Source organism: Buteo buteo, chromosome 18, assembly GCF_964188355.1.
Source record: "Buteo buteo chromosome 18, bButBut1.hap1.1, whole genome shotgun sequence".
NCBI classification, from domain to species: Eukaryota; Metazoa; Chordata; class Aves; order Accipitriformes; family Accipitridae; genus Buteo; species Buteo buteo.
This window is the reverse complement of record NC_134188.1, coordinates 27,630,272-27,654,195: the sequence shown is the minus strand read 5'-3', so window position 1 is coordinate 27,654,195 and position 23,924 is coordinate 27,630,272. Positions and strand designations below refer to the sequence as shown.

The window sequence follows — 23,924 nt, the reverse complement described above, 5'->3', positions numbered from 1 at the left end:
CGCCCCCCCCCAGCTTTGCTCGCAGCCGGACTCATCCCCTCAGGGCCCCCCCCAAGAAGAAGAGCACCAAGCCTTTGGGTGCAGCCTCCTTCCTCCTCCTCCTCCTCCTCCTCCTCCCGCTGTCCGGGGCGGAGCCGCCCGCCCCAACCCCCGCCCCGCTCCCGGGAGCGGGCGGCGGAGCCGAGCCGGGTTTGCGGGGATTTGAGGGGGGGGGGGGGGACGGGGACACGGTGGGGTCACCTCCCTCCTTCCAGCCCTTCCCTTCTTTTTCCCGACCTATCTGCCAGGGGACGGGGAAGCCCCGCCGGCATCGCTGCCCCGGGGAGGGGGGGGGGGGGAGAAGAAGGGCAAAGCATCGCTCGGCGGGGGACGGGTCCCCCTCCCTGGGGACTGGGCGACCTGGAGGATTTCCCAGCGGCAGCAGGTAAAGGGTTGGACTGGTTGGACTGGGAGGAAGGGGTGGCCTTTTCATCCCCCCCCCCCCGCCCCAGGCTGGCCGGTGAGGAGGGTGCCCCCCGGGGAGGGGGGGGGGGGTGTTGGGTGTGTGACAGCTATGCCCCCCAAAGATGCTCCGTTGTCCAAAAAGGTATTTCTTTTCCCCAAAAGGTGTTTCTTTACCCTCTGTGCCCCCCCCCCCCCGCTTTGCCATGGGTGGCTCACTTGGCCGGCAGCACCCCAAGCAAAGTTGGGATGTGACGGGGTGCTACCGTGCGGTGGGGGACACGGGTGGGCACCCACCCGGGGAGAGGTCCTGGGGTACCCCCTCGGGTCTCCAGCCCCCCCCCCCCCAAGTTACCAGGGTGTGCATCTGGCCACCCCCTTTCCTCCTGTAGTCCCTACTCGTTTTACAGGTAACGCTTCATTTTTACACGCCGCTCTCAAAATATAATGGCATCCGCAGTGTCCCGCCACCCCAGGGCTTTACACCCGGGTTGTCCGGCACCCTAAAATCCAGAGGCAGCAAAATCCCAGGAGGGATTTATCGCTGCTTGCCTGGCAGGAGGAGCACCCTGTGTCCGTCCAGCACCCGAGCTCTTCTAGCACCCTCTGAGGATGCGATAGGGATGTCCTGGATGGCTTTTGGGGACATCCCCCCTCCGCCCAGAGCAAAACCCTGCGTTAAGGATGCCAAATTTCTTGCCAGCGCTGAGCAGAGAGGGTGAAAAAAGGGTGAACGTAGAGGGTATTCTTTTGTCTTGGTGCTTGGCAAAGAAATTGCTCGGAAAAAGGAGTAATTCAGGAGAAAAGAGGGAAAAAAATAATCTCATTGCTGTTTTATTGAAGCTCTCTCCCAAGTCCCGTATATTCACCACCTAGAAAACTGGGCGTTGAGGAGTTGCAGTCGAAATGTGAGCCTTCCTCTGGAAAAGGTCTGTTGTAGCAATTCCTGATGTTGAAGCTGTGAAATTTCACCCCTGGCGAGATGGAAATGGGGATTCTTCAGCCAGAAAAAACCTGGCTTTGTCAAACTTGCCATGCTTTGGGTTTTTAGGGATGGGTCTCTACAGCCACTATTATTACTTGTAATCGTGTTGGCTTAAGGGTTATTTTGGGGCTGGAAGGGGATTACAGATAGATGATCGGAGCAGTCATGACCATGCTGCATGTGAAATTTAAAAAAATTGAATTATAGTTCTCTTTGCTGGCTCTTTGTCCCTGTATGAAGGAAAACGAGCGCTCGCTCAGTAAGCCCATACAGGTTTTTCTCCGTTACAAAGTTATGCCGTGCGTGGAGAACGTTAAACCTGACTATGCTGTTCGGATGCTGTATTCTCCTTGGGATGCTCCCAGCTGCCAGGAAATTTAGACCGTTGCTTATTAGTGAGTAAAAGTTAGACCAGTGCTTATTCTTAAAGAGCTTTTTTGGGTTTGGATCACACAGTGATGCAGGATAAAATGCCTTCTACCTTCTTTCCTTCTTATAAATTGCTAGCTTGCACTTGGCAGGTGTGGCTGGGGAAAAGCTGAAGTAAATGGATTTCCTGCCTTGCGTTTTGTCTGGCATGTCTGTGTTTACCAGTCATCAGATTGCTACGGAAAGTGGTCCATTAATACATTACACAGCCTTTATCCACCTGAGCAGTGATGCATCCTGAACCCTTAACGCCTGCTATTTTAACATATTTTCTTCCGTCGAGACTTGAAGCATCTTCACGCGGATATCCCAGCAATATTTAGCTGCAGAATATTTCTCTGTGATATAGAAGGTGCTTCTTCAGTGGCAAATATAAGCTCTGCTTTGAGGCAGAGTTAATTTTAGAGTGGGTGTCTCTGTCAAGCTGTACTTTTTCTGTTAAATAAGCATGTTCTGCACGTTATGCTCTTCCCCGCGATGAATTCTGTACTTGAAGGCGAAGCATGACTGATATTTGTCTTGTGCGTAGACAATGAGCAGCGCAAAGAAAATGAGTTCTGGTTGGATCAGTTTATTTGGTGTCAGGTTGTAGATTCAGAAACTGCTGGCTTGGAATTAATGATAAAGGGTTTAGTTTTTGCAAGGCAACAAATAGCTTTGATGAACCAGGAAGATTATAATGAGATACTGAACCAGCTGCAAGGGCCAGGCACTATTTGTTGTACTTTTATCTGTAAACTGCCACGCATATTTGATCTCAAGTAACTGCATTAAAATTGCCGTAGCGTTTCACACTGCTTAATGCCAAAATCAGTATATTTAGGGTTTTTTTTTATAATGTGTGGGTTACAGTAACTCACAGTTGCAAATAGTGTCACAGGTTGAGGTCAAACTGTCGGTAGCAGATGGCTCCTTCACCTTGTTTTCTGTTTAGAGGCTCTTTGATGCTCACAGGTGGTGGAAGTTAGATCTGGGTCCCCTTTTAACAGACACACCTGCGGGGAATATTGTCCTTTAAATTGCTTTGTAAGTCTTCCCGAGGGTGAAGATAAAAGGGTATGGTTGCACCTTTGAAATACTCATGGCCTTGCTGCCGTACAGCTATGGGCTTGTGCGGGAAGGTTGTGGTTATCGCTAACGTGGAGAGCGTTGGGGTTGGACGTGGATGGGCACTTAGGGCTCCTCCTGGGAGCAGCTTTCCTACAGATGTGGGGTGTAGGCAGATGCTTTCCCTGGAGGCTTGTTTGCAACTCCTTTTTCTTGAGAAAATGCCCATTAAGAAGATGCTTTGCACCTTCTTGCTGAGATGAAGTGATGGGCTCCACCTGGCAGCCACTTGGCTTTGGCCATAAATAGGCTTCGTTAGGCTGCAGCAGCTGATAATTATCCTTTGAGGAGACCAAATGGTGGTAGGTAGTTCACTCTTGTGCAGAAAAAGAGTAAGCGCTGTCGGTGCGAGGAGGCTGTAGGTGCTTTGGGCTTTGCTGGTGCCAACTGGGGCTGTTGTGGGGTGAGTGGTGTCTTGGCTTTTCTCTTTGTAGCAGGGTCGTCGCTCCCCAAAATTATTGTACTGAGCTGGGCATGAAGCTGAGCGGTTCCTTCTGCTCAGGAGAGGGCAGTGTCACACCAACGAGCTGCTTCCCTAACCATGTAAAACAGACATGGAGATGTCAACCTTTGCCCACCCGGGGGTCCCGGAGGGTTTTGCAGGGGTGCGATATCCAGTGTGCAATACCCAGTGTGCGTGTGGGACCCAGGCACCTCGTTCCCTCTCCCTTCTTTCCCAAGCAAAATATTTCTCTTCCAGCTCTGCTCCTTGCTGGCTTACCCTGAGTACGCTGCCGGTGTTTTAACAGACCTTTGTAGGAATATTCTAAGCATGATGCTGGGAAAAGGGATTTAAAAGACTGTTTATAGCAGTTGCTTTTGCCTGCCAGCCCCTTTATAAACAGTGATTAGATACAGCTACTTTAATGCATGTCTTGACTTTCAAAAAAAAAAAAAGCTGCACACTGGTGTTTGGCTTTGCTGCTTTTTCCTCTTTAGCTAACCACTGTGTTCTCCCCGCTTCCTCCAAAAATACCCACAGATACTGGCAGGACAACTGACTGAATATTTGGTTAAATATCCTGTCGTTGCTCAATAACCTGAAAAAAAGCCTTATTTTTATATGTAATTAAATATTTGTATAAGGTTTCTGCCAGGGAATGGTTTCAAGGTACAGAGTGTTCCCCTGAAGGGTATTCAAACAAGGACCTTCTTGGGTGGCAATTGGAAATTTTTCTGTGCTCGTGTCTATCTCGATGCATCGCGTGTTTTCACATACTGAATCCATTACATGTTGTGATTGAGCTCCGTCTCTTTTGCCTGCCTGGCCTTTGGGCAGGATCAGCTTTATGAAAAATGTTTCTTTTGTGAATATTTTTTTGCACTGATTTTTGTGGGTCCAGTGGTCTGGTTTCTGTTGTTTTTTTTTTTTCTCCACTGGATGAAGGATGGGATGGGGATAGGAGGAAGGCAAACAGCACCTTGCTTGGGGTGATGCACAAATCTGGGCACTAGCTCCATCGCCAAGCTCCCACGTATGTATGGAGTCTTGCTGGCAGCTAATCTCTTCCTTGGAAATAGCTTATACTGGTTTTAACGTAATTTCTTAATCATGACAAAACTGAATCCTCGTGTTCTCTAACCGCCGTGTCCTCTGTGTTGCTGGTTGCTCGGGAGCCAGGCTTTCTGTGAAGCTTTGCCTGGTGCTTGGGGTCCAGGCTGCTGGATCCTGGAGGACTTGGAGGTGATGGGACTGTAAGTCTGTGCTCTTCTTGTCTGGGAATGCTCAAAAGGATCTGTTTCACTTTCAGATTTACTGTGTGGCACTGTGCTAAAACAGTTTTTATCTTGCGCTGTTCTCCTTAAAGCAAGCTTGCCTTTAATTTTTAATTTTATTTTGTTTAAATCCTGCCATTTCTCTTAACTCTCTTAAAACTCTGCTGTAACTTGTACAGTATCTTCCTAAGTGTCTGGTCCCTGCATTTTTCCTCCCTTCCCCCCTTGGTGAGCTGAAAAGAAACGTCTCCCTCCCCCAGCCTGAGGTTAGATGCATAGTGCGGAAATATTCTGGCTGTCCACTGTTTTTAGCTGCGCCGAGTTTCAGGCTCACATTTGCACAGGTTGCTCAGGGAAAGCATCTTGCATTGGACTTAAATAGCACAAGGTGAAGACCAGAGTTTCCTTTAATTGGTGCTTTGGGTGTAGCATTTAAAAAGATCTAATGGACTGGCTGTACCCTTCAATGTCCAAGTGTTTCTTCTGAGCCACTCTAATAGATTATATCTTGGGCCACTTACCTCATATTGATGAATCTCTTGAGTTGACAGCCACCTTAATCATCAAACTGCCCGAGTCTAAAATCAAGTCAGCGGTCCAGTTGCTTACTGCAGAATTGCAGCAAAACAAATGAGACGTATTCCATTTTCAGACCTGAAGGTGGCTGCAGCCCCGTGACTGGCGGTTCGGATGTGGTACCCGAAGGTCGTGGGCTGATGCACCGAGTGCTCCGTGAGGTTGTTGGGAAGTAGGTCTAATCCTGGAGCGGGTCATTTAAGAGCTTGGAGTGGATTTGAGGCTCATGTCCAGGCTTGCTCTCCTGCTAAATTTCCTAGGACCTCGCCACAAGGGCAGAAACCTGGTGTTAAGGGGCTTCCAAGGTGTCCCTTGGGTGTGACCCCATCTGAAACCCATGTGCTGGCTGGAGAGGTCTTTTCTGAACAAAACCTTGGAGGATGGTGGTAGAACTGGGATCTATTTGGGGCCATGCCTCAGGTCCCCAGTGCTTTTCCGTCACGCTGCCAAGGGGCAAGGTGGGGCTGGGGGCTTCCCAGGTCGTGCTACTGGTGCCCAAACCCTGGCTCTGAGATGGAGAGAGGGCTTAGGGTTGTTTATGGGGATTTACCATGGTGGTGAAGTCACTCTGAGAGTTGGGTGGGTTTTGTTGTATGTGTGTTTGTTTTCTGGGTTTGGTTTTGTTTTTTGTTTTTTTTTTTTTTTTTTGCCAAGAGGTAATTAATGCTTTCCATGGGATTAAAATATTTCCTGCATGTCTCAGCTGTTGATGTAGGAAGGAGTCATCCAACCCTCTGACCTTTCTTGGAGACAAAAAAGGCTTTTTGGAGAAGGTAAGAAGTGTATGTTCAAAACCAGTGTGTCTCTTACCCAACTACTTTCTTGTATGAAGCAGCCCCTTAAAGAAGTTTCTTGAGGCTGTCAAGTAGGTGATGTTTTGTAGGCAGTCGCCTGATACAGCAGTGATTATGTTTGCAGGTATTGTGTGAATTTGGGTGTCAATCTACCTACTAATTATTCGTGAATCTTGTCGATGAGACTTCAAACTGTCAGTCAAACCTACTGCAGTTTGAAATCCAGCAAACAGGCAGTGCTTGTGTCCTGGTCTGGGTGTCCAGGCAGAAATCCAGCTGTGTGATTTGCTCCATTTCTTTCAAGCTTTTCAGGTTGTGATTTCTCCATCTGTGGCCGTGAGCTGGCTGTTTGAGCTTAGAGATCTGCACAGTAATAATGGCTGAATAGTCCTTGTAATCTGTGGATGGTTTGGGGCTCGTTAGGAGCCCTGGAATTTGTCAAGCTAAGAGGTAAGGCGAGACCTATGGCTTCTAAAAATGTCTATTTTTAGATGTGTTCCTGTTCACATGCAAATTATGTTTATCATGAGTGATTGCTCTGCACTTAGTACACTAAACTTGTAAGCCCTGTTTTCCAGCTTTTACACAAATATCAAAATGCCTGCCAAAAAATATATGTATTACTGTCTCGCTTTTCCCTATGTTCGTGAGCCGGGTCCTATGAGCTCCCGAACCACTTGCTGTGTTGCATTTGATGCTCCGTACATATATAGTGGTGGGTGGCTCTTATTTTAGGGGTGGGTTACCCCCCTGCTTGGCCTTTGGCATTAGCTTCAAAAGTTGCTGGTGTCTGACAGCCCACAAGCTTCTCGTAGTTGTGCTTGCCTCCTCTGTTTCTGCTCCTGCCGGGAACCTGGAGGCAGAATCTGTGTTAAAAACAAAGCAGCTAAACTCATATTTAGCTCAGAGTTAATCACTGAAATGCAGAGTGCTTGCAGTCCTCATTAAAAGCCTAATTTAAAGTGCAAGGTTGACAGCTCAGCTGGAGATACTTTCCCTTATCACAAGTGTTTCCTAATCTGTCTCCTTTGCATAAGGGTGGTGTTTTTTTTTTTTTTTTTGTTTGGATCTCCAGGCTCTTGCTCTTGGAGAGCTATATGTTAAAGGAATGCAGTGTACTTGTGGGTAAGACAGCTGTATATGTTAAAATGTTAATGTGATGGGAATAAGTGTGCTCTGGTGTCTCTTATGCTGTCAGGCAAGCCTTTGTGCCTCGCAAGGTCACGCCGCCGCATAGGCGCGTGTTCCTGAAACACAAACTGTGCGGGTTCTCCTTATACAGTTTTGCTTTGCAAAGAAAAATAAAGCTGCTTGTGGGATTATAGCAAAAGAGCCGCTGTCCCTGAAAACGTGGGCAGGAGCGGTGCGGCTGAAGGCCAGCATCTGAGGAAATATCCTTCCTTGCGTTTGTACCCGGGCGAGTATCAGCCCTGCAGCGTGCTGTGGTTTCAGCTCCGGCCCTGAGCTTGTGTGGGGTACGAGGAGTACCGAGGAGCTCAGAACTTGCTTTGTGGTTTGTTGGACCTCTAGAGCTGGAAGGGGGTCTCTGGAGGCAGGAGGGTCTTTGTGCCTTTGGTGCAAACCATTCCTGAAGAGCTCCTTTGGGGAGGGTGGGCATCTCTCCGGCTGTCACAGGAGCTGTGGTGGAGGCAGGAGCCTGTGCAGCTTCCTAGATGTTGGCAATGGGGTCAACATATATAACTTGGGAGCCTTTTTAAAAAAAAAAACAAAACACTAGTGTGCCCAGAGTACCTTGCATTTGGTGACTAGGATTTAGCATCTGCCAGCCTTTTTCTTCTGCTTCATTTGAGGCAAAAGTCTTTAACTGAAGCAAACTGGAAGCTGTGAGGGTTGTCTGAAGCGAGATGAACGTGGCTGGTAATGCAGCTCCGTTAACTCGATGTAGCCTGGAAAATTGCTCTCCCTGCTGAAGGGTGAGGGTACTGGGGAGAAGGTGAGCAGTGCCACCAGCGGGGATGTAACCAGCGTGGGGAACCTGAGTGCAATGCCTGGGGAGTGGCGCAGACCAGTATCTTTTGGCTGTGAAGATGACCATCAAAGAAGCTGTTAAATAGTCTCTTTTTAAGGCATGGAAAAACATGGCAAGAGTTCACGCAACTGCCTGTCATGGCTCGATGGGTGCTGGTGACTGACCCCACATGGACTGACAGACAGGGAATCCCAGCAAAGGGCAGAGCACCCTGCCAGCAACTGGGGGAAATGGGAACCTTTTACTGCGTTTTTTGCCTCTCCAGGGGAGATTAAAATAACACGGCTTCTAGCTAGGAGCTGTCAGAGCTCTTGAGGCAATATGCCTACCTAGATCAAATCTGAACATACCTATCTATTTGTCTCCTCCAAAAGAAGGATAAAGGGTTGCAAGCTGTTGATCTTGAATGCGAGACTGATTCATTCAGGTTTGGGTTTCCAGCCTTCAAAACCTGCTCTGTTGTGCTGCTCCTGCGCTGGGTCTGTAATGCAACTCCACCTTCACCAAAAGTTGCTGCAGATTGGAAATGCTGTTTGTTAGGGGTCACCTCCGTAGAGGTGTTGCAAACAGCTTGCCTGCTGCGGTCCCATCTGCCAGGCTGGGAAAGCTCTGGTATATGCTGATCTCAAACCATGCTTGGCTGAATACTGACATACTGGGAAGCCTTAATGATGCTGGTGACCTGCCCCTGTGTCACCTGGAGCGGGGTGATAAATACCTTTGCTGGTGTCTGGGCCCTTCTGGTAGGGGGTGAGGGGTGTGGGGAGGAGAGAAGTTCGCTGGTTAATAGCAAGGCTGGATTTGAGCCTGTGACCTGAAGGCAAAAGTTCATGCTGGGCTGAAAACCCCTGGTTTTATCTTCTCGATGTGCTAAATGCCACTCTATTACAGTGGGAATGTGATTAGTAAGCAGGAACGAAGCCTGTGAGTTTATTGTGAAGCTGTAACCTGATGTCCAGACTTTGAGATGTCTGTAGTGAACAGTTACAGGTCCACTTCTAAGAGCAGAATAAGATTAAACTGGGGGGGGGGGGTCCTCTATATTTCTAAGTGTCAGCTTATAATGTTAAAACCCTTCTGTCGTGAGAGTCCTTAAATCCAAGCTTCTGGGGTAATAGTCTGGTTGTACTGAGCGCGGTATTGGACCCATGAGGCAATTGCTTTTGCTCTCTTGGCTTCTTCCCCCTAGCTCAGGGAAAATATTGGCTTTTTCCCTATTTCCCTGAACTTTGTAGCTCAGCTGCGTGTTCCCTGGAGGGGACGTGTCTGCACCACAGGCTTCAGGTCTGGAGTCTGCTCTGCTCCTCTCCTTGAGCAATTTGGGGACTGGATGTAGGGCTGTCCCTGCTGGGGGCTGTGGAGCTTTTTGAGGGTACGTGGGGTGAGGAGCTGGGAGCCCCCAAGGTCATGAGTGAGGGCAGAAGGAGTCAAAAGACAACGTGTCCATTTGTATTTTTGCACCTTCCCATCTCAGGCATTACGTACTTCTCTCTATCTCTTCTGATATTTGCAGTAGTGATAAGAAAGGCTCTGTAACAAGTGTGCTCCGTGGCAGATAAAACTTACTGTGCGCAAAAGCTGTTCCAGCTGAGAGCTTATCAGCACTATTAAAACTTTAATGATCAGTAAGGCTTGAGAGATGTCGGTGTTCCGGGTCCTTTAGCAGTACGGAAATATCCACTGAGGAATCACACTGGAAGTGCTGCTGCTCTGTAAGTCCCTTGCAAATGTGCCTTTTTTTGTTGTTGTTAAAGGAAGTGGACAATTTGGGGATTGTAAACTGGCCAAGCATGGGTCTTAAATGCAGCCGGCTGGTTACTGTGCTGTATGATTGTGCATGTAATGAGCTGGCTGATGCTTAATGGAGGTGGTAGCTGGTCTCAATGTGGACTGATTTAAATTGAGGGATCCACCTTCTTGCATGTCACCAGGCTGCTCTTTGCTTGGAGAAAGAGCTCCTGGAGCTTTTGTGCAACTCTTGAGCTCTAGTGCGGGGAGGGCAGTTCTCCCACCTCGGCTTGATGCTCTTTCAGGGCACTGACCTCTGTAAGGATGGTGAAAACAGGCTGAAGCTGGTAAAGGGTACAGTGGTGTAGACATGGGCCAAGAATCAGCTGGCTCCCACCTTGATTTGGAAGTGCGTAATTCCCAGCAGCTCCCATGTTTTGCCTGAACACACCAAGATGAGTGGGGAGGCGGCTGCAGTCTGAGTGTGGGCATGTCTTGTCCTCAGATTTGAGCAGCTGACTCCATGCTCACGCAGACATCTCCATCCTCGTGGGATCTACAACTTGGAGCCTCCTCCAGAGGATAGCTGCCCACGGCTTCTCTCTAAAAATGTGAATAGGCTTTATTTTCTTGTGTTAAGCTCACCAAGAGAGATGTGGTGATACCTGCTTTACAGGAGAGTGGTGTGATCAGAACAGCTGTTCAGAAATTTCCTTTCCCTTTTGGCATGAGGAAATGAAAATGTTAGTCTCCAGCCTCTGTAAAAGCCCCTTCCCAGGAGGGATGGAGCCTGGAGGTTCAAACCAGACAGCCAAGAACAAGTCAAGGACCTGGAAAAGGAACCTGTTTCTTTAGCTGCTCCTACTGGGAAGTGGAGCCAGGGTGGGAAGGCACTTTCCTTGTTTGCTTCCTTGTTTTTATTCGTGACTCCTGCCAGCAATGCCACAAATGTACAGAAGGTCATGGGAGGCTCGTCTGGTGTTGGTCATGGCAGGAAGGTCGCTCTAGGTTGCCATCCTCTTGCAAATCAGTCCCTGTTGTTGCTGTGTGTGTTAGGCTGTCCCAGACCCTGCTCTTGAAGGATTTATTTTTATCCCAGTTTTAGAAAAACTTTATTTCCTTTTCTGTTGTCCTGATGTGCTGGGAGGGGTTCTCTAGAAGGACATGAAGAAGGCTGGTTTGACCCACCCGGTGGCATGGCAGGAGATGGAGGAGGGAAGGAGCTGGGACTTGGCAAAGAGTGATGCTCGCTATAGCGGGATGGCAGAAATACGCCTGCTGTCCCCAAACCCCGTGCTCCGGGGTTTAGGCGGGCTGAGCCAGGGTTACTCTGAGGAACATCAGCCCTGGCTGTGCTGCAGATAGTCTGAGCTGTTGAAAGAGATGGCTTTTGACAAAAGTGGGAGAAAATACTTGTTGCTGTTATGTGCTGCCGCACACAAGGTCAGTGTGACCGTCTGGTTCCCAAATTGGGCAGCTGGGTTCACTTTTTCAGCAAACGCTCGCTGCTGCTCAGCCATGTAATCAGCTAATGGGATTTAACACAGCATCCAATGTTTCTAACTTGGCTTTGTGATAACAACCTAATCTAAAAAAGCCAGAGTTAAAATAAGTGTAAATGTGAGTTCCTGGGGCTATCCAATTCCAGTACCTTGCGTAGCAAAGCCATCTGATTTCTACCAGAATTGATACACTAATAATTATGTCTGAATGGACTCAAAATGTTGTAAAGCTGGGGAGAAAGAGCATGTACTGGTACTGATTATAGCTCAAACACCTTATGCTTAAGGCAGTGTCTCCTGTGAATTTTCTCTTGGTTAAATACCACAGTCAGAAAACACAAACCAGCCTTTTGCATCGAGGGAAGGTTGTTGCGGTGATTTCAAATCCTCTTTTTACCTGGAGAGCTGCTAGCTGGATCCCTGACCCATTTTGTACTTTTTCCAGAAAGTTTTCTGCTTCAAGTTGGAAATGAAATACAGCTGTGGTGGAGCCTGGGGTTAGATCTGGGAGGAAGAAAAAATAAGTGAGTGGTGGTAGGAGGAGGCAGCAAGCACAGCTTAAGTCATGTTACGTGTGTACCATCTCCTCTTTAACCTTGCAGTCTCTGGCATCAGATCTGGACCTCAGCCCAATTTATTTGCTCATGTGGGTTTTTTCCCAACCCTTTATTAGGCTTCAGAAGATAATGGTTTACAAAGGCTTGTGGAGTCCCAAGAGGCATCTGGGAGAGAGAAAAACTCTTGTCTGAGTCTTGGTGTTTCATGGGCGTGCCCCAGTGCTTGGTCAAGAAGCTGGACTAAATATCCTTGTACATGTCTCAGCTTGGCCACCCTAAAACTTATTGCTGTGTTTCAGCTTTGCCTGACACTGATGAGGTGTTCTGCTCCCAAACTGACCATTTTTGGTGACGGATCCCATATGTTTGATTCCAAAAGGCTGGCTTTTTTTTTTTGTAAGGAAAGGTATGAGATAAATATTGCCTAAACCACTTGTGGCTGTCAGCTCTACTGAGCCAACTGTTGGACAGGGGTATGAGTAAAACCGTGTTATGTCTCATGCACCGTTGGGTTTAATGCTTGCTAAATGGCTGAGCTGTTGAGAAAGAGCATTGGGCTGAGGCAGTGTAGCTGGTATTAAAAAAATGAATATAGCTGCAAGTGGCTGAGCTTTGAAATAAATTATGCTGTGCCTGTTTGGTGAGTGGATATATAGGGACTGCTGAGATGGCTGGATTCCCCCCAGGGCTCATTGCCAGGTGGGAGATTTGGGAATTTGGGAAGGCAGCAGCTACCTGCCTGTGGGGAAAGTCTTGTGTTCCAGTAGTAATAAATCCTCTCCTTGCCATGAAACACGAGGGCTGTATTTAAAAATTTTTCTTGTTCTAGAGTTGAAATGAGCTACAGAGTTTGATCTTTTTTTTTATGTTGTAAATGATGGACAAAGTAAGGTTTGCTGCTTCTCCTGCTTTCATAGAAGAACTGTAAAATGCTGAAAGATCTTGGTGTTGTGGTGGCATAGGCTTAGTGAAGACCAGTATGCCATGGCCATCCTGGAGCTCTCAGGTGCTTGAGGTCTGCTCAGGCTGATATGTTTTCCTCCCAGAGTGCTTCAGTTGTGTCTTGTCACACTTCAGCTCAGGCAGAAAGTGCCTATATCTAAAATTTTTTTTGGTGTTTTTGTTTGTTTTCTTTTTTCTTTTCTCCTCGTTGAAGTTGCTTTGCAGAGCAAGAGAGTTTGACTGGAAGGATGAGCAGGACTTGCCTGTATGCACCACCCCACAAAAATGGCTTGGCCTTGGTTTCCCTTATTCCCCTGCTGAAAGCTAGACCTTTCTCGTATGCAGCTCAAGTTGTGCTGGGCTGTCCTCAGATGCTGTGAGGTAACCATGAAATCTTGGGTTGACGCTCTGGTGATGACTCTGAAGGAAGGATGTCTGAGGTAGTGGGTGATGATTGGGGCTCATCCATCTGCTTTATGCATACGTCAGTGGTTTTGGTCAAGGAGATAAGCGTCTTTCCTAGTTCTGTGACTGCAAAGTAAAGGATGTGGCGCTGGATGAGGATGTGAATTGGTTAATTGTGCTTCTGACACAACTGCTCTGCAGCCATGTCTGATGGTGTAAAAAATGAATGGTTTGATGTGAGGAGTCAGGTGTCTGCTTTCCAGTACGCTTGCAACCCGGTCTGGACGTGCCCTGGGACGGGAGCAGCACCAGGAGGACCTGGTGTGAGCCACCTCTTCCTCTGAGGTTTGCCTTTGGGGGTCAAGATGGGTGTCCTCAGTTGAAGACCGGTGTTAGTAGTCTGTATAAACCTTTTGCAGGACTGGTGTTATCATAGGAGTATTTGTGCCCTGCTCTCCTACGGTCACCCAGTGAAGCAATGCAAACAAGCTGTTGAGCAGTTTTATGTCAAGGAAAGAGGCTTGTTCCTGGAAAGTGTCTCTCCTTAGGTGGGCTGCTCAGCCTGTTCCTGCTGTGACACTGTTAGCTTGAGCTAGCAGAATCAGAGAATAGAATCATAGAATCACCTAGGTTGGAAAAGACCTTTAAGATCATTGAGTCCAACTGTAAACCTAACACTGCCAAGTCCAGCATTAAACCATGTCCCTAAGCGCCATGTCTACGTGTCTTTTTAATACTCCAAGGATGGTGACTCCACCACTTCCCTGGCCAGCCTGTCCCAATGCTTGTCAATCCTTTTGGTGAAGATTTTCCTAATATCCAGCCTACACCTCCTCTGGTGCAACTTGAGGCTGTTTCTTCTTGTCCTATCACTTCTTACTTGGGAGAAGAGACTGATCCCCATCTCACTACACCCTCCTTTCAGGTAGTTATTGAGAGCGATCAGGTCTCCCCTCAGCCTTCTTTTCTCCAGACTAAACAACCCCAGTTCCCTCAGCCGCTCCTCATCAGACTTGTGCTCCAGGCCCCTCACCAACTTGGTTGCCCTTCTCTGGACACGCTCCAGCACCTCCATGTCTTTCTTGTAGTGAGGGGCCCAAAACTGAACGCAGGACTCGAGGTGCAGCCTCACCAGTGCCCAGTACAGGGGGACGATCACTGCCCTAGTCCTGCTGGCCACACTATTTGTGACACAAGCCAGGATGCTAGTGGCCACCTTGGCCACCCTGCTGCCTCATATTCAGCCAGGTGTTGGCCAACACCCCCAGGTCCTTTTCAGCCGGGCAGAGTTGCGTGGGATTGTTGTGGCCCAAGTGCAGGACTCGGCTCTTGGCTTTGTTGAACCTCATACAGTTGGCCTCAGCCCAGCGATCCAGCCTGTCCAGATCCCTCTGTGGAGCCTTCCTGCCCTCCAGCAGATCAACTCTCCCACCCAACTTGGTGTCATCTGCAAATTTACTGAGGGTGCACTCAATCCCCTTGTCCAGATCATCGATGAAGATATTAAACAGAACTGGCCCCAGTACTGAGCCCTGGGGAACACCACTTGTGACCAGACACCAACTGGATTTAACCCCATTCACCACCACTCTTTGGCCCTGACCATCCAGCTAGTTTTTTACCCAGCAAAGTGTATGCCCGTCCAAGCCATGAGCAGCCAGTTTCTCCAGGAGAATGCTGTGGGAAACGGTGTCAAAAGCTTTACTACAGCCTAGGTAGGCAACATCCACAGCCTTGTGGCAAGCAGATGCTTACACCGAATCACCTGAGTATCTGTACCACTGAGCTTGTGGTGAAGCTGGGATTCAAAGCTTTGTCTTGCAATCCCTGTCCCCAAACGCTTTGTGCGTGCACACCGCAGGTATGCGTTCCTCTTGCAGTAGGCAAAAATGTTCTCCAAGAGCTGCCGTGGAGGACTTGAAGGTAATGGTTGAGCAACCCTGCAGAAGGAGCTGGGTGGCCTCTGGGGAGGGAGGTGATTTGCTGGAGGTTTGTCTTTGGTGATGGGTTGGAGCGGGTAGGGTGTGCAATGCCTGCATGAAGGTGGTGAGACATGCCCGAGGGGTGGGTTTTTTGGGGGGGTGGTCCAGGCTGAGATGCGAGAGAAGGTCTGGAAAATGCTGCGTAGGAGCCTTTGCCTGGCTCCAATGTTTTAGTACATAGTTTTTGCTCCATTACAATAATAACCGCAGTGTAATGTCACTGTTTCACATGAGCAGCGATACAGGTTCACTGGAGGAGGTGGAGTATGTGGGATGGGACAAGAAAAGGGAATCTGCAATAGTTTTTCTTTCCTTTTTCCTTTCTAACAGTTTTTCTCCAGTGCAATAGCCAAATGATGAATACATAATTTGTGATTTTTAATTTATTTCCCCTCCCAGTGATGGATGGTAACTAGATACCATAAATACTTTCAGCTTTGGACACAACCTGCTAAAAATAGCTGGGAGATCTGGGGGGGCTGGTACTTGGCAAAGGGCTCTGCTCACTTCATCCTGAGCATGCCAATGGGCTGAGTTCACCGAGCATCTTTGGAGCCAGCGGGGCATGAAGGTGGTGATGGGAAAACCTTCCCGCTGCTGCGGCAGTGACACGGGGACTGTTTCGTCACCTTGTGGGATGCTTGCCGTGGTGTGTTTTGCAGTTAGAAATCATTACCCGAGCATCGCTGCTTTTCATCCCGATGGCTGAGTACTTTTTGGTGCCCTGGGGTTGGACTGGGAACATAACAGAGGTCTTCAAACCCAGGCAGCTCCTGCAAAAGCAGCTTGTAATGATTTAGATGTGTAGAGGAGGCATCTATCCCAGTAACTGGGGATCAGCTGGGGGTGGGAGTAAAATCCCAGTCTTATGGGTCTGATTACAGGACTGTGAGCTATCTTTAGCCACTTTTCCCCGAGAGGCATTTGCACATGGCGCAGAAGTGTCTGGCAGCTGAACCTGTCTCTGCACCCCCACCAGCCTGGTTTGGAGAGACTCCGTGGGTTGCTCTGTGAATAATTTGGGAGGAGGGCAGTAGGGAATGTGTTGGCTCCTTGCGTTCAATATGGAAATGGCACTTTCCCATGCGGGGGTGGTAATAAGTGGGGGATGTTGGAGCTGATGAGCATGGGAGGTCTGCTCAGCTTTCCACTGGTGTTCTCAGGCTGCTCTGAAGGTTGATGTTAAACTGTAAAGCATCATTTTCATGATGCTTATTCACACAAAATAACATTTCCACTGGAGGTGGGAACAGCATGGGGGTTACTTCGAATGGCATGACTTAGTTTCTCCAAATATTGTTGGCAAAAGGCTGGTTTTCAGACTAAACATGGGTCTTTTTAGGACAGCTCATGAGCTGCTATGGGATAAAACACAGAATAAAGTGAAAACTGATTTAATCAGGAGAGAGTTTGAGGCTGCTCTGTACTCTGACCAATTTCTGCTGAGCAGGGGCTGCTAACCTGGTGAGTATCCCCACAGTGTAGCAGAAGCAGCACAATACGCGTTGTCGTGAAATACAATGTGAAGCTGATGGGGGGGGTGAGTTGGAGGTGGGGGGCTGCTGAGGGAATATTCATAGGGTGCCTAAAGTATTTGGTCCATCTAGAGCAAAAGGAGAGAAGAAACTATCTTCTCTGAGATGTTGTTTTCCAAAGGGCTGCCTTGTGATGTGAGTTTATTTGCTGGCAAGTTGGGGACAGTAGTGGGATTTGTCTGCTAGGAGATATGGGGAACTTTGGATGTTACTCAGTCTTGTGGTTTTCATGCAATATAGGAACCTGCATTGCTGGTACATCAAGATCCTGACCTTAATTGAGATTCATCATCCCTTGCACTGTAAGGCAGGATGCTTTGATGCCTATCCTAGTCCCTGCTCAGGATGTGGGTTTGGTACCTTTACTTGGGTGTATGTTTGTAGGAACATATGGTCTTGATGAGCAACTGCAAAGTAAATTCCAGTCTCCTTTGTGAAATATGCCTGTGAACCTCAGTGGCCTTTACGTGTGGAGGGGAGAGCAAGGCAAGCTGCTCTCCGGAAAGGTTTGTTGCTAGATCCAAGGGTGATGCCTCTGGCCGTCAGCGGGGACTTCTGGGTCAAATTGGGATGAGCCTGGAGGCTGCAACTGGGTTGATACATGGCATGGCTCAGGTGTGTGGGCTGTGGTTCTAAGAGAGCTTCTGATATGGTATGGGATGCCCATCACCTGGTGGCACTGAAGGTCGATGTGGCATCCAGATATGTGCAGGCTGCCTGGGCAAGGGTTGTGTTCAGACCTTGTTCTTTCTCATTTTCCCCCCAGTCCTGCAGCCCTTGGAGGAGGGAATCGGTGCTCTGCTGGAGGGAGGGCTCTGGTCTGCGAAGACCTTTGACTTCTCACAAAATGCTCGTGATTTTCAAAGCACGAGCCTGGTGTTGGTTTTGCTGTTGGCACACTTGTACCCTTGACTTCTCTGCGGATGTTAAGAAAGGGCTGGATTCCTCATAAAACCCTTTTCTGTGCAAGACGCTGGCTACATGGATGCAGATGCACAGCAATTATGTGATGCTGCTTCATGCTGTATTTTACCTGTCAAGGGACGGGCCTCCTGTCCATGTTGTCCCTCTGGGAAATACACAGTTTGTCCATCATGCTCACACTGCACTGGGAAAGAATATCTTGGTATATAAGAGGGAACCAAACCTTGCAGAGATGTTTATCCATGCAGGACTGTACTGTGGGGACGATGCTGTACAGCTCACAGACCAAACCAGTTTATGGGAGGGTGACTACCGAAATGGGGTGGTTGCTGAAAACATGGTTAGAAATTCCAGTGGTTATTCTGGCTTTAAAGAACCGAGTGGGCAACAAAACTTCCCATGTAGTGTTTGCCTGGTCGAGTGGGGCTGAGGAAGATGCTGGTGAGTGTGCTGGTCTTGCTGGTCTGGTTCCTGCCCGCTGGCCGTAATGGTGACAGTTTCAAATTGCATCCAAACTATCACCGAGTGCAATGACTCTGCAGAAAGTCATTGGCCTCCTGGTGCTAGTTTTGGCAGTGGGGTAACTTGGCTTGACTGCCTGTCTGCAGCACAAATGGATTTGTCACCCAATAGCTTGATCTTTCGTAATTATACTGTTTGAAGAAAATCACACTTCTTATTTCCTGCCTGCATACCCTTTTTCCTTGCTGTTTGGCTTTCTCGGTTCCTCTAGCTCACTAATACTTTCATGCAGCCTCTCTGCTTTGAAGACTACAGACAGTGCTCGAGTCTTTTAAATCCCATTTCTTGTTGGGTGCAAAGTTCAATGCTGCTGTGGCTTTTGCTTCCCCACCCTGGATATTGGCTGTGCACTGTAGCACCTCTGGAAAGGTTTTAATAATTTTTTAATAGTAAAAATTAAAACAAGCAATGAACTGAATTATTTATAGGTGGGATACTTGCCTGACAGATGTAACTTATGAAACTTCAGTGTAGCAAAAAATAGCTTCAGAAAGAGCTGACTGCTCCTGATTTTTTTTTTTCCTGGGATGATTGCATTTTCCTTTTTACTCCAGACTATAAGACTCCCACTTAATGATGCTATGCATAGCATTGGACTTGCTGCATTGGTCTGGGCACTTAAATAGCACAAAGATACTGCCTTGCACCCAGCACAGAATAAACACTGAGCAAATCTGGGCGCTAATTTTGGCATCACACACCTCTCTGCTCCCAGTGCAGGAGAGCTGTGCTGGGAGGCAGGGCAGCAAAGTTGCAGGTACTTAGCAGAGCTACCTCAGAGGAATCTTTATCTTGGTGGAAACAGATGGAGTTTGACTTGGTGTCAATTATGAGCCTAGAATAACTCAATTTTATGGCAGAGGAAGTTGAAAGGTACAACACTGCCACAGCCTGGATGCTGACAAGCAGGAATTGGGCTCGGAGGAGAGCCGTGCCTGGCACGTACACTGATTATTTCCACACTTGAGAAGCTTGGCCACCAGAAGGAAACTGCACTTGTGTTTTGCACAGGCCTCCACTCGGGAAGGTGCGAAGCAGGGCATTATATAAAGCATCTTCCTGAACGGCAGCCTGGTGACAGATCCCGTCGCTGAAGGCTTTTCTTGGAGGAGGGATGTTGCAGCTAGTGTACAAGTGAGGATCTGAGGGATGAGAGGTACAACACTTGGCCAGTTGTATGTTTGGGAATCAGTATGGACGTGGAACAGATTTCATGTGTCTTCTTTGCTTTTTTTTTTTTTCCATGGAGTTTGGGTGTTCTGCTTGCCATCGTGCATTTTGGACAAGGTGTTGCTGGGGTGCTCAGCCAGTCACTACTGGCTCTACTCGGCCACTGTGTAGTGCTTCCTTTGTAATTTCCCATCTCTCCCCTTCTCTGTGTTTCCTGCACAAAAGTTGATTTTGCAGAAGGGTCAGAGCTGGGCTTTGCGGAGCACCGTTGTGTCCAGGGCTTCCAGCAGTCAGCTGGACTCCAGTGGTCTTCAGAGGTCTCAGCTTTGTGCCTGGATGAAGGTACACCATGCTTTGGGTCCTGGTTAGATAGTGGCGAGCCATCCACTTGATTATATCGTGGCCAAAAAAGCTGCCTGGTGCTAGAGATCAAAGAGTGTTTCATAGGGAACTTCTACGTTAGCCTTTCATCCTCTTTGGGGTGAGATGCAGGACCCTCAGTATCGTGGATCTCATGGTAGGTTTGGGTTTCTATGGCTTCTGGGCTCCCGAAGCTGCTCCTTAAACTGTTGAAGAGCTGCTGTATCAGTTCCACAAGCCTCTGTGGAAAGACTGGCTATGGTCCTAGCACTTTTTCCCCCAATGTGTGGGGTAGAGCTGCTTGCTGGCTTTGTGTTAGCTGAAGATCTCAATAAGCCACTAAATTTGTATGGCTAGCTAAATTAATACCTATGCAATGACCTCCCATCCCTTAGAATGGAAAACAAAACTGTGGAACTACCCTAGGGAAGGAACTACCCTTGGGAGGGAAGGAGTCAGCATGTCGCAGCCATCCTCTTGGCTAGCAAAGATATTCACGAAGGCGTTGAACCAAACGCTTACCCTGGTCTGCAGCCTTTGGGGTGACTTAGACACCAGAAAAACTGTGGCTTCAAAACTTGCCTCCCTCAAGCCTGTTGCCAAAGCCTTTTTTTATCAAGTGGTCCTACTCCGCTGGGGATGGGATTAAATCCAGCCTTGGCTGGATCTGCTCCCTGAGCTGGGTGTATCTCTGCTTTGCACCCCTTTCCTTAGCAATCCCTGCTCTCCCTTGAGTGGGGAGCAAATATCTGAAGAGCCTGTTGAAGCTGTGGACTGGAGAGTCTTGTGGAGGACATCTCTTCAAGTAGCAGTATTGCAATATAATTGTCTTGCAGCCCTGCACATGGATGCTTCTGCCTGTCCCTACCTTTATTTGTGGTGCTGGGCTCTGCTCAGCTCCCTGTGGTCTGTGGATGACTTATTGGCCAGGTCAAAAGTGGTGGAAGGGTTGAAATAAAGGCATGACTTGAATGTTGCCACCACATGTAGCTGTCTCTTAAATGCCCCCTAATACATTGAAACTAACTTATTAAACCCTGGTCTCTTGCCTCAGCAAGTGTGGGCCTCTCCTAAGCAATAATTAAACTTTAACCCCAGTAGTCCTTGCTAATGTTTGTCTTTTGCTTTAGAGGAAGGAAATGTGGTCCTAATCTTTAGATCAAATGGCATCTGTACTTCCATTGACAAAAGTAAGTTTGTAATGTGCTTAATGAAGCCTAGAAAGCTATTTCGGATAATGGACAGAAAATATCTGCCTCTTAAAAAAACCTTCACCTCCCAAAGTTATTGCAAGACTTCCTATTATGATTAATAAGGCTTTTTTTTTAATCGTTTGAGCTTTCAGAGGAGAAAATGCCCTTGGAAGCAGATGTCAGTTGAATTGCATGCTTCTTCCCTTAACGTTTGGGTTGAAAGCATTACCTCAAAACCAGTCTCTGGCTCTGTGGGAGATGCCAGTGAAATTCTGCAGGTCAAAGTAGGGAGAATTTCAGAAATTGGACTTTGGTTGTCAGCCTCTATAACGTGAGAGCTGGGGAGTGTGCGTATGGGAAGCTGGTTGCTATAATGGGATTCTAAATTCTTCTTCTAGAAGTCACCAGTGTCACAAAACTCTACCTTGGAGCGGTGGATTTTACAGAACATCTTCCCTGGCAGGTCTGTTGCTCTTGTGTTTGGGTTGTGTGTGTGGTGCAGGAATAGCTTATAAATAAAACTGCCTGTTGGTAATTGGGGGTGGAGGGAGGTCTCATGGCTGTGAACCCCATGACTTAAAAGACCAACTTAATGTCAAGCCAAATGTGAGCTGACAAGATATTTCTTGAAAGGTGAGTAGTTTTATTGCTGCCTTTTATGTGCAGGGGGTCAAGACAATTAACTCTATCTCAGCTGCAACCAGGACACCTCTTGATCCTCAGCCCTGGCGGGATGCCATGCTGTATTTGCTCTGGCAAGATATGGGGTGAAATGGGGGATTATCTAGGACCTAGGAGAAGGTGGTAATGCGGCCGATAGCTGGCTGAAGGAACAAGAAGATCCAAAGGGATTATAATTGTTTCCTAGCAGGCTTTTGCACTTCCAGTTTGGGGCTGAAATCTTGGAGAACTAGGGAAAACAAGAGGAAGGATTTTTATCTTCATTTGGAGATAAGGTGGCTTGGGTTTCGTAGCAGGATGTCTTTCCATTGGTAGTGATGTGCTGGGGCACGGCTGTGGGGCCTCAACGCTCCATGTTTTGGGAGCCACTTGGACAAACCTTGTGTGTGACTGACAAATTAATCTCCTATGCAGAGGTGGGAATCAAATTGGGTGACGTCTCCAGGGTCTCCCTAGCACTGTGTTTCGGGCACATCCCTCTCCTTGATGCTGCCAGGACAGCCTAGAGAAGTCCACTCAGCTGGTCCCTCCTCTTCTTGGTGGAAAGCTCACTTCCAGAGTATCTATAGGAGCTTGTGAGAAGATATTAAGGAAGGAGTGGTGTCTGACCTGATATTGCTGCTGTAGCATTGAAACACACAGAGATACTTGTAGAAAAAAGCTTAAAGATAATGGGGCTTGTGAATGATAAGCAGGCGTGTCCAGTTTCCCTTGGGAAGAGGTGCAAAGATGTGAGGTTTCTAGCACTAAAAAAAGCAGGTGGAGAAGAGCTATTTGAGGCTCTTGCAGCATTTGAGATCAATTAAAGTCTAAGCATGCCAAGTGCTTTGCCTCTGCCAGCCATCATGGGGAGGTGATTTCTTTAACAATCAGTTAAAGGTTGTCCTGACCTGTACTTTGAGGGACCAGAAATGATCCAACATAGTGAAGCTGCGCTCGTGGGTGCTGGGATAGGACAGGGCAGAGACCTGAGATCCAGCAGTGGGTCATTACCACCGTTAGCAGTGAAGGCAGGGTGCCTTTGGTGGGATTAGCGCTAAATACTGTGCACAGAAGGATGCTTTGAGGCTTCAGATGTTTTGAACCTCGTATTTGAAGGAGAAGGTATGGTAAAGTCTTTACTGAGGCAGTGTCAGTAAAAAAAAAAAAAACAAACCCCAAATGTTAGAGATATTGCATGGTTATTATGTGCTAATAGGATTTAATTTCTGCGAAGCTTTTGAGGAGAGGAAAAAGTACCTCAAAGGACCACAGGTATTTTGGGAAAGGCTTAAGTGGAATAAAATTCAGCTGCGATCATGTTACAGCAGGGAGGCTTAGAGTTAACTGAGCTGGAGCAATGAGTTTTAACATTGCTAAATAGAATGTGCACAGCCTGGTTTCTCCTGCCTGTGCAGATGTCCCTGGGGTCTTCCCTGCTGGAAAGAGGGAGATCTTCTCCATGAAAGGGGGAAGGCAAGGGATGCGTTGGGTCTGCAGGCTTTCCCATGAAAGCTCCTGAAAAGTTTGCAGATGTCCTGCTACCCTGGGTTGGATTTGAATTTGTGAACCAGTGGTGAGCTGCTGCATTTTGCTTCTATTTCCTTGCACCGTCAGGGCTCTCGGGAGCTACCGAGCGGTGCGGTGGAAGCATGGCCCCGCTGTCCTGTGGCCTGTTTTGCTGGGGGAGGTGGAATAAGGAGCCAGGTTCAGCCTTTGTGAATTTGAGGGGAAGGGGAGCGTGGAAGGTTTCCTTCCTGGGGAAAAGGGCTGGTAATGCAGCTCGGGGAAAATGAAACAAAGCAGCTTCTCTTCCCTTCTGGCTCAGAGAGGGTATGTGATGTCAAGGTGGAGCCGAGCCTCCCCAAAGACTATAGGATATTTTTTCTTTTTTTCCTCTTTTGAGGGGTGGGGTTGGGGGATTAGTTTACATGCTTTTTTGGTAAATGTCTCAAACAAAGCTGCTTCCCCTTCCTTGGAGCAATTGTTCCCTGTGCAGCTGACTCTCTTCCTTCCCCTTCCTCTCCATCGTGGGAAGCGCTCTCCTGATGATGTGTGGGCTCAGCTTTAATCTTTGGTTTACTTTCCTTTGTCCTGCTCAGGTCCCTCCTTATTCTTTTATAATTTCTGCTTGGATCCTCATCACAGGGTCCACAAAAACAGATGTTTCGGTGCTGATGGAGAGAATTAACTATCAGAGCAGCTTCTACCTGCCAGAGACGTGGGACTGCAAAGTTTATCAGGCTTCATAGTACCACTGGGTTTCATTCCTCAAGTTGATGCAGCCTCCTCTTGGGAGGGCTGCTTTCTTCCTTAGAAAAAAGCTGGAGTTTTTTATTTTGCGATCGGCCTAATCTCAAAACTTTTCAAACGCATCCATTTTGGGAGACAAGACTCTTTGAAAAA

At 48.0% G+C, this 23,924-nt stretch overlaps 1 protein-coding gene across 2 annotated transcripts in view; it reads left to right on the top strand.

Moving 5' to 3' along the window:
- The first annotated feature begins 334 nt into the window (after window positions 1–334).
- GDPD5 (glycerophosphodiester phosphodiesterase domain containing 5) overlaps window positions 335–23,924 on the top strand; it is a 168,390-nt gene continuing 144,800 nt past the window's right edge. The window contains exon 1 of one of the 2 annotated variants that reach the window (XM_075050253.1): window positions 335–424. The gene's annotated coding sequence lies outside the window, so the exon portion shown is untranslated. Of the gene's footprint in view, window positions 425–9,673; window positions 9,751–23,924 lie in introns of those variants that run through there. The other variant, XM_075050255.1, reaches the window with a different exon arrangement.